General features: G+C 45.9%; 1 long non-coding RNA gene across 1 annotated transcript; it reads left to right on the forward strand.

The window, feature by feature from the left end:
• The first annotated feature begins 2,256 nt into the window (after positions 1-2,256).
• Positions 2,257-10,234, forward strand: LOC148774481 (uncharacterized). Its single transcript, XR_016035692.1, has 3 exons — positions 2,257-2,369; positions 2,571-2,749; positions 8,222-10,234. It is a non-coding gene; the product is annotated as an uncharacterized LOC148774481 (long non-coding RNA).
• The last annotated feature ends 1,853 nt before the right edge of the window (positions 10,235-12,087 follow it).

The following is a 12,087-nucleotide window of genomic DNA, read 5'->3' on the forward strand; positions in this document are numbered from 1 at the left end:
TATCTTTGTCCATCTCCTTCGAAGCACAGGTGGGAATGGCACACGGGTGGCTGCCAATAACATCTCAGGACTCAGGACTGACTTCAGGCTGACACCTCTGGCTCGAGGAAGGACATTATCTAGATTATGCATTGTTTCACTCTCGTGGAAATTAGCCATTGCTTCTTGTATAAATAACTAATAATGAGCCGTCGTATTCTCCCTATTGGAGCCTGATTATGACCTTGGAGACATCTGAGGGCTCAACCTGGGCTGATGCCACTGTCTGCGGCCCTGCCAGATCACTGCTCTCGCCATTTCCTGGTGAAATAGTCCTCACGCAGGGGTTCTGTTTCATTATCCGTTGTGTGTGTGTGTGTGTAGCTTGCATCCTTTCTCTCCTAATTAAAGGAAATTCCCTGTAACTGGTGGGCGGCGGGGACAAGGAGGTGAGGGACTGGGGACAAGCTCAGAGCTGCAAGGGAAAACGAGACGCCCAGGCCTCTGGCCACAGTCTGTCCTCAGCCTTTGCCTCTATGGGATGGCCCAAGTGGGGCCTGGAAATATCACCAGCCCATTTCACGGACACGGTCACTCCAGTTTGTCAGGCTGTCCTGTTTGCAGGAAAAACACAAAGGAAACGTCGCCGTAAAAGATGATCCTATTTTCAAGTCCTGTCGGGGGGGAAAAAAAAAACCCAAAAAAACTAAATCAAAGAAAGAGAAGAAGAAAGCCCAAATGCTGCCGGATGTCCACAACATTCAGCAAAGCGGGGGACAAACAGCCAAGGGCAGCGGGCCTGTGTGTTGGACATCTCCCAGCAGCCACGTGGTGGAGGCCTCCGTGGTTCTGTCTATACACTTCGTGCTCTCAGATGGGACAACGAGAGATACTTCTTTCCTGGCATGTGGAGTGTTTCATCTCCTTCTTAACATGTTTTAAAATGAAGCACACGCCTCCCCACACAGAGGCCCGAGTCAAACCCTATTTGCCTTCATCTCGCAGCAATTAATCCAGCCAGAGGTGGTTGCCTGAGACACACAGGTGGTCCATGTCACACAAGAGAGGGGAGACAGGGCTGGGATGGAGAACTCTAGAAGACTCCACCTGGGTGTCCTTGTGGTTGGCCCGCCGAGCCTCTGAAAGGCACATGTACTGCCATGCATTTTTTTCTAAGAATATAAAGGTCAGGTGCAGTTGGGGGGAGCCCACAGCATTAGAAGCCTAACACACATATCATTTAACCCCCACAATCTCTGAGGTCAGAAGTGCTTGAGATATTTCAGATGAGGGAACCAAAGCAACGGGCTTAGAAGTCGTGTGTCTGAAGCCAAGTGACAGGACCCATATGTCACAGCCCAGGACGATGAGACTCAAGATTCGACAAGACTCAAGATTAGTCCCAGACCTGCAGGATCACCCACGAGCTGAGTGGAGAGAGAAGCTGGGTTCTGAGTGAAAGAAGCTGGGTGTGTGTATTGTGGCAAGAGATTTAGAAAAAAATAAGAGGCAGCAGTTATATGTTATTTTACAGTGAAGGATACCCAGAGACAAAACAGCAGAGGACGTAGAGTGACAAAAACATATTACAGCCACATTGAAGCAAAAATGACTGCTTTTTAGGGCAGAGGCACTGACCCCAGAGCTCTGCGGGGTGGTAAGGCTATCACCTAGAAAGGGAGGTGGGGGTGGCTTTAATAACTCCTGGAACACCCACCCCCCCCCGCCCCTTGAGTTCCTGGGCACCGGAGGCCGAGTGACTGCCAAGAATGCCCTCTTCTGGTGATGCTCTCAAAGCCCAGGATGACAGCAAAGCAGACGGAGACCTGTGTTTTCAGATTCCTGGGGAGGTTCTCGGCATCAAGGCATAGTGTCACTCAAGCAAATAGCTCTCCCCTCTCTCTCCCTCTTCATCCCCCCAACTAGCGATAGGTCAATTATTCTAACAAGGTAAGATAGACCATGATCGAGATTTGGCTTCCTTTTTTTTTCTCTTTCGCTCTAATCGGGAATAATACTCTCTATGTCATCTGTATATTTATGATAGCTCAAAGACATGGGTGTGTGGATCTAATTAAAAATGTGAAAGGGTTTAGCAGCCTGCTGCTTCCCTGCAACTCTCTGGTTGCCAAATCTTGGCAGCCGTGTTGAAACGGGGCCAAGTGTTTAGTGTGGAGCTGAACGCCTGCCAGCCGGAGTGCTGCATTGTGGGGCCAGGAAGCCTGGCGGGGTTGCGTTAAAACCAGCTCGCACAGGGCTGGGCAGGAGCAGGACCCAGGACCCAGAGGAAACCAGCTGCAGAGGAAGGGTCTTGCTCTCTGCTTGCTTCCCCGCTCAACGCAGGGCCACTTAGACCATCTCGGACACCAGACAGGGCTGCGAGCCATTAGGTGGGAGATCCTCCCCACAGTCTTTGCTACAGGCGGGCCTCTTCAGAGGAGAAGCAATCCTCCACTCTCTCCCAGCAGCGAGGGGCTGCACCGACAGCCGTCTCGTGGTGCATATGTCTATTGAGCTCCAGGCGTCTACCCTGGAAGCCTGAGCCTCTCTCGATGGCTCACTCACTGTTCTGTGCCTTCCCTCTCAAGCAGCGGAGCCCCGTGCTGGGTTTCTCTCCAACCGGACGGTGTACACACATCCCTTGGGGAATCTGAGGCAGGATTCTGATCGAGCGGGGAAAGAGGAGAACTCATGTTGCCGAGATCAGAGCTGACCGGAACCGCTGAAGTGCTCAGTTATGAATTCTCACTCCTCCTGTCACGGATTCAAGGTTGGTGGGTTCTGGAAAAGTCCAACCTAGGTGATTCAGATTCCCACTGGGGTTGGAGTTGGGGGAGGTGATCAAAGAGTTCGACCCCTCCCTGGTGTGTTGACAAGATAAGTGAAACTAAAAACACATCAAAGATAAGGGTTACTTCTCATTTCCTCGAAAAGTGCCCATTAAAAACAAATTACAGAAGAAAAGGAATCACATTCTTCTATTCAGAAACACTCCCCTGAAAACAGCGACAATTTAGTTCAACAAAGATCTGCTGTGATATTTGGGGGAGTGACATGTTTGGGGGACTAGGATAGGGGATAAGCGGAGATTTAACCTTTTAACTTTTTATCTTGTGTACTGTTGATTTTTATGATAATGAATGATGATATATTCTTTTTTAATTAAAAAAGGGGGGAAAGGCCAAAAAAAGCAAGAGTGCACCAGGTAGGGAGCCTGGGAATGACCTCTGGGCAAACATCAGGCCAGTGGTGGAGAGAGCCTGGAGGGGTTTGGGGTCACTAGGTCCTGAACTGGAATCTCGGCTCTGGAACGATGCTTGGGGAAGTCAGCTGACTTTGCCAGGCTCTGAGGCCCTGTCTGCAGAAGGAAGGAGCTATAACTTCATTGCAGGAGCTGCCCTACGTGCTAAGGATGTGAATGCGAAGGGGTGCAGACCCAGGGGGCCGGGCCAGGCGTCTGACAGATCCAGGGCCCCTCTCCACTGGGGCCAGGGCACTACCCCGGGTAGAATTTCATCCCAGCAGACGACTGCTAAGAACAAATACATTCTGAAACCTCAGGAAGGGAGCTAATCACTTCAGATATCATCAAGCCACCTTTCATGGTATCAGAGGGAGCCTGGGGCGGGGGGAAAATGAGGTCCCTGGGGAACCGCAGAGAATTTTCTGTTTCTTTGACAGAGGTAAATTTACACGTATGGAAAGTTTAAAATGACACGCCAAATACACCCCAAGTCATCATACTTTAGCCAGCCATGTTTATCCTGAAAAATTAAACTGCAAGAAGTCAGCCCTATGGAGGAAGATGCAGGTCACGTGATCCCTGTACAGTTAGGGGCCAATGTTTTCTTAAAATCCTGAGTCAGCGTCCATGTCCATCTCTTCATGGAGAGATAATATAGAACTGGCTACTTCCATCACAGAGAGAGAGGTCGTTTGCTACAAAATATCCTAAGATTTTGTTTTTCTTTGGAAAAATCACACTCCAGGAGACTTTATCACATTTTACTCCCAACATGTGGGCAGGTGATTGTCTAAACCACTGAGGGAAGAGATGTTCCAGGTAAACATCTAATTAATTAAAACCTCTCTCTCTCCACCCCAACCCAGAAAAGACTGCAATTTAGAAAGAAACACACACACTTTTTAAAAGGCTTCCAGGCAACTCAATTGTCTGGCCCGACCACCTCTGATAATTAAAGTCTACAGACCTCAAACCTCCCAGCCTCCCTCCAGCGTCTGTGTGACTTGACCACCACCCCTCCACTCTTCCAGGCAACATTTTCTCCAACTTAATATTCTGGTGCTTTCGGGAACAACATTTAAAAATAAACCATTTTGGCACATTGTCAAAGTCTTGTCTAAATTTCTTCATGACAACCACCCTAAGTGAGATTTTAAAAATCAAAAGAGTTGGGGGTGGGGGAAGAAAAAGGAGTCCCCATTTATAGAGTTCTAATTTCAGACAACGTCCAATGAGAATGCATTTTTTCTGCTTCATCCTCGTTTCTGATTCCCTCACTTGCATGCAGGGCATCCTTGTCCCACACCTTGCCTCCTAAGCCTGTATCTCTTTCATCCTCTCCATGGGACCCAGCACCTGGGTTGGTGATAAAGAGACTCTGAAATCCTAGGACAACTTTTTGCTCATGGCCCAAGCTGGTTGCTAGAGAAAGAAGTTCTGGGCAGAGAAGGGGCCTCGGGCAGGTGTTAAAATGTTGTTTCTGATCCTGTGTAGCAAGCACAGCAAAACAGTCCTGTCTGCTCTGTTCCTATCAACAGCCTGATCTCCTTGGTCTGTTGCTAAGAGACCAGCCTATTGTTTACAAGATCGTCGGTGGCGTAGACTTCCATAATTTATAATTTATTATCTTAGTGTCAAAACTTGGGTTGGTTTTTATTTTATTTCACCGTAGATCCAATAATTGTTAGTACAACAAAGGTCACGTATCTGTCAGTGGTTCTGTTGTTGCTCTGATAGCGTCCCTGGCTGCCCCTAAGTTTAGATGCTGTGGAAAAAAAATGCTATTATAAACTGAAGATGAATATCATTTTTTGTCCATTAACTTCACGCATTATATGACTGCTCAGGTCAATGGATTCCCTCCAGATTTGCTCACTACTCAAAGCATGTTTCTGTCCAACCAAGAAAGAAATGAATTGAAATGATTTCAATTATCACAAGAAAGGAATTGAGTCTTTTGACTGTATATTTCAACACCCAACTTGCCAATCCTCTCTCCACAAAGTTCAGGGCCAGAGACATTTAACCAGCACTAGAAATTACCCCTGAGCATTGTCGGGTGTGGTGAGCTCACAAAACTACCTTTGGAGAGTCCTCCACTCACAGCAAGTCCATCAACCCAGTAAGGAAGTGATGACACAAAAGAAAGAGAGGCATTTAAGTAAAACCAGCTCAGTCACAATACCCCAGCCTAAAGAAAAAGAAGAGAGACAGCTCAAGTGTTATAATCAGGATCAATGCTAACATTTATAGTGCCAGGCACAAGGCTGAGTGCTTAACCTGGACCAGCGTGCAAAACTCCTGACAAACTCATGAGGAAAATTCTAGTATTAGCCCCATTGTAGAGACAACAAAATCAGAACTTTATAACCTTCGATAAAAGGCAGGACTGAACTCAGACTGAGTGTCCCTGGCTACATCATTCTCATAGAAATAAAAATAAATAAAATAATCAGCTTGGGCTTTGTAATTTACTGTCTATGAACAGTCCACAGACATTTGATGGAGCAGGGAAATTAACATAGGTTCCAAAATCATATCATCACATTATCTTTCCCTGCAGTCATTGGAATCTCTCTAGAAACCACAGAGCTTGAGAAATTTCTAGGAAGGGTATTTTATTTTCCCCATCAAAGGACCTGGCAAATTCTAATGACATTTTACTGGGAATTAGATTTGTCGCTTTCCAGAAAGCAATTATGGTGATCATCCATACTGGCATTTTTCACTGCTTAATCTCTAGCCTCTCCCCAGTGGTGCTATGGCCAGGGTATCACACAGATCCAAAATCTCCTGCACCATCTCGTCTTGGGTTGGTCGGCAACCTTTTTCTAACTCCTGTGGTAAAAAGAGATAAACACACAAGTTGGAAACCATTGACCACCAAAGAAGCAGTCAACCTCTTGATGACTTAACCATATCTCAAGACAGGTCTGAGATCTAACTACTTCTTTCTCTCCAAGAAGAAATTTAATCCCTTTCAAACATGTGGATTTTTTGACTTGAACCCACAGATCCACCCCAAGCAGCAGAGAAAGGGGGCATAGACCCCTCAGTTTATCTTTCAAGAGCACCTTTCTGAAATGAGAATCACCCTGTAGTTGCGAATGCGGCACAATTCAACTTGGCAGCTACATGATAGATTTGCATGTCGTTTAGGATGAAGGATCAGAAGTTGTGGCTTCCGTTTCCTGTCCACCACTTAGCAAGCCCTGCGAACAGAGGTGGATCTATTCAACTATTAGGTTCTTAGTTTCTACATTCACAAAAACAAGGATGATATGACCTTCTTTACAAGGGAGAGACAATTAAAACTGAACAATGGATGCAACACAAAATCAGGGGGAGCAAACTCTCCAAGAGTGATTAACATCATTACTGGAGCCCTAGGGCCCAATGAAATGCCTGACAAATAGTAGCCTTTCATTGCTGCCTGTGCAGCAGCCCGAGCTACGTGCCCCCAAACCGCTAAGCACTAGGGCCTCTGAGATGGAAGACGAAGCTTTCTCCTGTCAGTTGTTCATTCTATCATGGAGGAGACAGCTGTGTAAATGATTACTCAGAGCGACACACTTACCTCTATGGAGACCCAGACTGAGACGCGACCTTGGGAAAAGGTAGTCTTCAAGCGTCTTTTTTGTTTTCTGTACCATGGGGATATAACAGCCTGATCACCTTGAGAAGAAAAAGAAGGATGCCCCATGCCATCTGTCACCCAGGAGGTGCTCAGTAGATATGGAGGGGTGGGAGGTGAGGAGGACCTGTGGTCCCATTCCAATTGCTACCTTTGTCCTGGCTTTTAATGGGAGTTTCTAGAACAAGTACGTGCATATTCCTTGATAAAAATCAAAGGTCATTAGAGCAAAGCCTCACCAGCCACCTGGGTGAGGTCTTCATCAATGTCAGCAGGAACCATCATACGAGTGATGCAGGCACTGATTCCTCCTACCTCACACCACTAATGTGTAGCCTCTCCTTTGGTCCTTAGCAAACCAGCAGCTGAAAAGTCAGAAAGCAGTAGGGTCAGCCAATTTTTTTACCAGGAAAATGCTCAGTTCTATGTATGATTGCTGGTGGTTCAGATGGTAAAGTATCTGCCATAATGCAGAAGACCAGAGTTCAAACACTGGGCTGGGAAGATCCCGGGAAAAGGTAACAGCTACCCACTCCAGTATTCTTGCTGGAGAATCCCATGGACAGAGGAGCCTGGTGGGCTATAGTTCACGGGATCACAAAGAGTTGGGCAAGACTGTGGACACAACTGAGCAACTAATACTTTCACTTTCACTAAATGTGATCCATGAGCAAAGAGAGTGTGGATGTAAAGCAAGAAAAATCTCCTTGGGAGCCTGAATGAGTTGGGCTATTCAACTCAGCCATTGGTAAACTCTGACCACGGTCAGGTTAATTAACCCCTGTGAGGGCAACCTCGTTGTCAGCATAAGCATGGATTGATCACATGGGTGATGCTCCTCGACCTCAGGGATGTTCAGTATAAGGCAGCTGCCTCCCTCCCAAAGACCCTGAAGCACACTGATGATGCTAAGGGAGGTTGGGCCGTGATCTGGTATCTCTGGTCCAAATTTAAGGGAATCAAATAAAAATTCATTGCCAAGATTTAAGGATTTTTTCATCTCCTCCGAATTCCTAGCATCCAATCAACACTATTGCCTAGTGGTTTATTATTTTTTCATTTTTCTTTTTTTTTTTGAAAGTGAAAGCTGTTGAGTCATGGCTGACTCTTTGTGACCCTGTGGACTGTAGACCACCAGGCTACTCTGTCTGTGGAATTCTCCAGACAAGAACACAGGAGTAGGTTTCCCTTCCTCCCTCTAGGGGATCTTCCCAACCCAGGGATTGAACCTGGACCTCCTGCATTGCAGGTGGATTATTTTTTTATGGAAATACCTGTATAGGTGACAATTGTCAGAATCAGTTTCACTCTAACTAAATTATTCTCCACCAGCCTCTAATCCCGGCCTTCTTTTATCTTCCCAGAACTGCAGAGTCCCCCACCCAGCTGTGCAAGACAAGGATCACAACATCACTGGTGATCCGCAGCTCCAGGGAGCCCTCGCCGCTGCGCCTCCCGCGTTCACATCGAAGCTATCGATTCTCTTTCCTGAACAAATCTCCTCTTTGTGCAGTTCTGTAGCATCCAGGGCATTTCCTAAACATGACTCTAGACCAGGAGGATATACTCCTTACCTTCTTATAAAGCTCTGGGGGGCCCCACCTTTAGCACAGACTCCTGCTCCAGACCCCAGTACATCCCTGTCCCCTCAAACAGCCCTTCACCAAACATCCTTTCACCCTTTGGACACGCAACAGGCAATTGCTTCTCATGCCTCAGACATGTCACACGGAGCCGACACTCTGACTTGGCACACTCAGTCCCTCGGGAAGGATGTGACCTCTTTTATAGTAATTTCTGTTCACCCTTCCAGACGCAGCAATTGTCACTTTCTCTCAGAAGTCTTCCTGACTTCTCTGGGCAGTGAAATAAACTGTATTTGTCTGATTCATCTCCGTATCAACCAAACCTGACATGTCATAGCCTGCGCGTGTGAGCTCAGTCAGGTCCAATTTTTTGCCACCCCAGAGGCTGTAGCCCACTCATCTGTCCATGGAGTTTTCAGTCTTCACGTCTATTCCCCTGGATCTTGGCTTCCTTCTTGTATTTCCAATGCTTCTAATTCTCCATTCTTCCTGGGACAGTTTTCCTCTACTAGCCATTACATGTTGGTATTCCTCAAGCTTGGTCATATGTCATTTAAAAATATCATGATCATAATTGTGTCTTGGCCATCAGTCTACTCCCCAGGCAGCATTAGCCACTTACGAGCTGATGCCTCTCGAAGCTCCCTCTCTGGCCCTGCTTGCTTCTCCTTACACCCTGGACCTTTCCATTCACAGATGTAATGACAGTCCCGTGGATGGCCTATTTCCTGGAGCCTGAAAACTCGATAGTGTCAAATTGATGTTACTTTTCTGTCTCTGGGCATGTGTGCTAAGTCGCCTCAGTCATGTCTGAGTGCAAGCCCATGGATTGTAGTCCACCAGGCTCCTCTATCCATGGGATTTCCCAGGCAAGAATACAGGAGTGGGTTACGGTGCCCTCCTCCAGGGGATCTTCCCAACCTGGGGATCAAACCTGTGTCTCTTGCATCTGCATTGGCAGGCGGGTTCTTCACCACTAGCGCCACCTCAGTTCAGATCAGTTCAGTTCAGTCGCTCAGTCATGTCCGACTCTCCGCGACCCCATGAATCACAGCCCATCCCTAAATCTGTATTCTATTTCAGTGTTCTCTCATTGACATACATGCTCAATGTCCAAGTGAGAAACTTAAACATCTTTACTGATCTGCCCATCTGATTAAGCACCCCCAGTGCTTCCTCTAGAATAGTTTTCAAATTTGTTCAGTCTCTCCAATCCATCACCATCCTTCGTCACTCTCTTTGTCTAGACCATCAGCGCTTCTTTTCTGGACTTCTGCAACAAACTCCGATTTTATCTTTCTGTCTCTAGTCTTTATGCTTGTCATCCAATCTCCATCTATTAGCCAGGACCACTGCGCTAAATACCAAGTTTGTCTCACCATTGTTCTCTTTGACAGCTTTCAGTGTTTCCCCTGCTTGTTTGGGGCAGACATTCAAAAGCCTCTGTATGGCCCACAAAGAGCTTGACCTGGGTTGTAAACTCTGGGTTTCTGTGTCTTGTACCTGAGAGCCCTGCAGCCGTATCGGGCTTCTCTTAATACCGCCCCGAGCTCTGCTCTGTGTTTCAGCCTTCTCCTCTATCGTCTCTTCCCAACCTTCTTTAACTCCTGGCCACCTTTCAGACATCAGTATGCAGTGTACTTCTTAGAATATCCCTTCTCCCTTGTCCACTATGAAATGACCAGTCCCATGAAGGGATGTATACAATGAATGGAATATGTATTTTTGAACAAATTATTCTCTCCTTTTTTTCTTGAGATCAGCTATAGAATTAATTCAGCAAGACTTGGCCTCAAAAAATGGTCTTCTTCCCCAATCTGTTCTCTTGTGATGTGTCTTTGAATATCCCTGAGTTTACACATTTAGAAATATACCTGTATTCTCTTTTAAGTTTATGCCAGAATTTCTTCCAACGAGATACTCTATATTCTATCAGGACTGTAAGAATCTTAGGGGTCCCGTTTCTATTCCCAAAGCTCTGGTTGTAGAACGCACACATGACCTCAGAATAGAGGGGGTTTTTTTGTTTTTTTTTAACTTTTATGTCACATTGTCATGGTAAGTGATGGTGATCTATGCTAGGAGATCCTCTAAGTTATTCTTTTACTGACCATACATGGTTTCTCCCTTCTGCATGTATTTTTGAGCTCTACGAACAGATTTTGAATGATCTCTCAACTCTGAGTTGTTCCTAAGCTAACTTCCTTTTTTTTGTTGTTGTTTTAATGAAGGTTTCAAACAACCTGCATTTTAGCATCCTACGTTTGTTCTGGTTTTTGCAATTCTAGACCCTTGTGCCAAAGAGAGAGCAAATCCTCTAGCCCTTTGATCTTCAGGATCCTTCAATTATCTTCTTGGTCTCCTTCTGTTGAAAGTAAGAATAGTCAGTCTTTGTCCATGAAAGGTAATCTCACTCTTCTTTTAATTATGCCTGGGCCCCTTGGCTGAATGCCTTCTAGTTTTCACCCTTCCTTCTCATAACCACACAGCCCAAAGCTGTACGACAGTCCAGGTGCCGTCTCCATGGAACTATTGGATCAAAGCCAGGACAAATCCCCTCTGGTTCAGGAGTTCCCAGCCCTTGTCTCTCCCTCAGAACACAGCGTGACTCAGGACAGTGCTGTCACCACCAACTCAGCCTGTTCACCTCAGATTCCATAGTCCTTCCCAGCTGGTAAATTACCTTGAAATCTAACTGCCAACTATTAGTCGCTCTCCTCTTGAGTTTTCTCTCCATATTCCCTCTTTACTTGAAAGCACTGTGTTCTCAATGGTGATTTTGATTTTCAGGTTTGAACCTTTCGATTTAAAAGCTACAGGTGGTTCTACCATTCATGTTCCTTCCTAAATAGCTCTTTGCAACACCTTGAAATTGGCTTAAGGAAAGCACAATACCTTGCTCCACCATTTTACTTCTTGAAAGAGGAGAAAGACGACCCTAGCATATATGTGCGTGCTAAGTCACTTTAGTCATGTTTGACTCTTTGCAACCTCATGGATTGTAGGCAGTCAGGCTCCTCTGTCTATGGGATTTCCCAGGCAAGAATACTGGGGTGGGTTACCATTTCCTTCTCCAGGGGATCTTCCCAACCCAGGGATCGAACGTGCATCTCTGATGTCTCCTGCATTAGCAGGTGAGTTCTTTACCACTAATGCCACCTGGGAAGCCCATAGCGTATAACACAGGAAACTATATTCAGTATCTTGATATAGCTTATACTTGGAAATAATGTGGGAGACCCCAGTTTTGAGTCCTGGGCCAGGAAGATCTGCTCGAGAATGGATAGGCTACCCACTCCAGTATTCTTGCCTAGAGAATCTCATGGACAGATAAGCCTGCAAGCTACAGTCCATGGGGTTTCAAAAGAGTCAGACACAACTTAGCAAATAACAACAACACAAAAATAGCAACATACATTGACGCAGAGGCAATTTCTAAAGAGTTTATTTTTTTAACTAAAAATGAAGAGGAGATTTGGTTAAGAGAAAATGAGATTTCAAATATGTTAGAATAAGAGATGATGTTTTTATTTTCCTTTAGTAGACAATCTAGCATTTTTAAAGTCAGTCATCAGGAACTCTACATTTAGCTGGTGAGTATTATAAGTAGAATTTATCAGGGGAATTGGGGGAATTCTATAGCA

The sequence above is a fragment of the Moschus berezovskii genome, chromosome 21 (assembly GCF_049115385.1).
Source record: "Moschus berezovskii isolate FMDL1 chromosome 21, NW_MosBer_1.0, whole genome shotgun sequence".
Taxonomy (NCBI): domain Eukaryota; kingdom Metazoa; phylum Chordata; class Mammalia; order Artiodactyla; family Moschidae; genus Moschus; species Moschus berezovskii.